General features: G+C 42.4%; 1 pseudogene across 1 annotated transcript; it reads right to left on the bottom strand.

The window, feature by feature from the left end:
- Positions 1-1,349: 1,349 nt before the first annotated feature.
- Positions 1,350-1,820, bottom strand: LOC308353083 (large ribosomal subunit protein uL23-like; annotated as a pseudogene). The gene has a single exon. The product of its transcript is annotated as a large ribosomal subunit protein uL23-like (transcript).
- Positions 1,821-2,995: the final 1,175 nt, after the last annotated feature.

Here is a 2,995-nt window from a genome sequence, read left to right on the forward strand (position 1 = left end):
GTAGTAGATGTGTGTTTATTATTGTATGAGCAAAGCAGAGCACAAAGCAATATAGCAATATAGTTCCACCACTCTCTCGCTTTTTAGAGTTTGTGGGACCAGGGAAACCAGAACAGAGGGAAGAGAATAGGACTGAGACTAGAAACAAGGCTTAGTTTGCCATAGATGAACCAGCCTGGGTCTGGCCAGCTAGCTGAAGCATCACCTAAATCAGAAACTGGTCATTTGATAAATGGAATAGTAACCCAAATCCCTAAACAAAGGTTATGTCCCAAGAACCATTAATTGAAATGTTCAGACCAAGTTCGGATCCTGGGCAGGGCTAGAGCTGGTGAAAAGCAAGTAATCAGCAGAAGTCTGGTCAAGTGTGCCATCTTCAGGGTAGAATTCCCTGAAAGAAGTAGGGTATTTACCGGGGTGATCAAATGGCAAGCAAAGCTGTTTATAGGAACCTAGGGTAGCAGGCATGTTCTCAGTCTTAGGGAATCAAGGCCAGTCATGGTCATCAAGGAACTGGAGGTGTTAGGACTAGAGTAGAACCAGCTGGGAAGAGAAGAAAAAGCATATTTACTGAGAGAGTATTAAGTGCTACTAAGTGCTGGTTGTTCCCTCCTGACTTATCTCACCTTATTTCTCAGCAACTCTGTAAAGAAGGTGAGATCTTCTGTCTTCACATTCCTCCTCAAACATGGCACAACTGCATGCCAAGCACATTCTTTAGGGATGAGCCGAAAGTCACAGAGCTAGAAAATCATAGAGCCTGGAGGAGAATTCAGGTCTTTCCGAAAAAACAATTCTCCCCAGTTCTTCATTCTGCAAAAAGATGAAAACAGGAAATAACTATCCCATGGATTCTGTGTGGATGCAGAAGGCATCTAAAAATGGACTGGATCACTCTCACAGTGGATAAGGTCTTGGGACTGTAGGGTCAGAAAGCAGGCAGGTCATTACAGTCAGGTGATCACAGAAGCCTTAAAGGATGACTACACTTTCTACCCTTGGAATCCCTCCTTTGTGCTGGGATATGGCAGGTGGTGCCCAGATACATCAATAGGGAAGATAGACCAGCAACCAAATACCAGATGGCTAGAGTTCTGTACACCAAAAAGGAAGAAGGAGATGGCTATTATTTAGGTCAGGGTTGGCCATTTCTTTGTTGTTAATGGCCAGAAAGTAGCTATTCTAGGCTTTACAGGATGAATGATACAGTGTCTGACACAACTCCTCCTCCCTGCCTTTGTAATGTGAAAGCAGCCATAGACAGTTTACAAATAAATGAGTCTTCTTCTTCTTCTTTTTTTTTTATGGTGAAAAATTTTAAGAATTAGATTTTGCCAGCTGGACTCAGTTTAGATGATCCCAATTTTGTTGGCAACATCCAAAGTATCATAGTCGGGAGCCAGGTGAACATATGTCTTCCTCTTTCCATCAGGCCTGATCAAGGTGTTGACCTTGGCCATGTCAATGTCACAGAGGTTCTTTACAGCCTGTCTGATCTGGTTCTTGTTGGCCTTGACATCCACAATGAACACAAGTGTGTTGTTGTCTTCTGTTTTCTTCATGGCTGACTCAGTACGCAGGGGGGAACTTGATGATGGCACAGTGACCAAGCTTGTTTCTCCTGGGGGCGCTCTTTTGAGGGTATTTAGGCTGCCTTTGGAGAGGCAGAGTCTTGAGTCATTGGATCGTAGGTGATGTGTGGGTCTTTTTTGTGTGTGACTGTGGACGCCCTTTAGCATTGCTTTCTTGGTCTTCAAAACCTTTGCTTTGGCTTCAGCTTTGGAAGGGGCAGGGGCTTCCTTCTTAGCCTTTGGCGCCATCTCGGTAAAAAGGATTTCCCAATAAATGGGTGTTCCAATAAAACTTTATTCAAAAAGAAAAAGAGCTGCGAGTTGGATTTGGTCCACAGGTTATAGTTATGGTCTCCTTGTCTAGAAAAAATACATAGTGTCTACCACAGAGGAGGAAGATGTATATAACTCGAGGCTTGTTAACTTGTAAAATCATGGTAATTAACTAGACAGGCAACCATCATCTTGAAAACAAGGTTTCTTGGGCCAGGCCAGTGTGGTGAAGCTCTTGGTAACAAGGGAGCTCTAGGTACCTGGTTCAGAGGAAAACATTGGAAGGCACACATAAAGGGCTCTGTGGTTGTAAAGATGACCTCTGCTGACCTCACAGTAATTCTCAGGCTGTGCCAGAGTGAGCAAAGGAAGAATCCTGGGGAAAATTAGATACTGAGAACCTCAGGTGATATTTGGTCTTTTTTTTTTTTTTTTCTCCTCTGTGGGATTGTGATTTGGGCTCTGGCCCATAGAAGAAGGAAAATAAACTTCTGCTTAACTAGTTATTGTCAGGATGCATTACCTTCTGCCCAGAGAGTGGTGTTAGTTCTAGACACTGCGTGAGTTACTTACACAGACCATACAACTGAAGGATTTGCAAGTACTAAATAAGGAATATGGTGCTTCTAATCGGCCAAAAGTGGGTTGGGGGTAGAGTGGAGGAGGAGGTGATATATTGTAATAGCCATATTAAACTGTACTAAACTTGAAATAACAGGGAAAATATTTCCTTAAAGCTAATAGGAAAAATCAGTTACCAGACTCCGAACCATGAATCTAAGTTGTCATCCAGCTGCATGGGCTTATGGAGAGAGTTCCTGCACTGAGGTTTTCATTATAAAACACAGAGGCATTATTGGGGATAAATGAACCAATATGAATGAAATACCTGTAATTGCCAACCTGAAATTTCACGCCAAAAATCGTCTGAATCCCAGGTTGATGTGGAGTGGGTTTTCTTCAAGTTCAAAAAACCCACTTTATTACTGGATTGGGATACTTAGCAGGAGTCTGTTTATAAACTTGGATTCTTCAGGTTTTCTCTCATATTGGAAACAGAAGGAAAGGGAAGTTCTTCCTTGAATTGTTTTCCCTGTATCTACTCATTGTGGTCTTTTGTTTAATGTGCTAAAGATAAGAGTAATAGTGCC

This window comes from Martes martes, assembly GCF_963455335.1.
Source record: "Martes martes genome assembly, chromosome: 12".
NCBI classification, from domain to species: Eukaryota; Metazoa; Chordata; class Mammalia; order Carnivora; family Mustelidae; genus Martes; species Martes martes.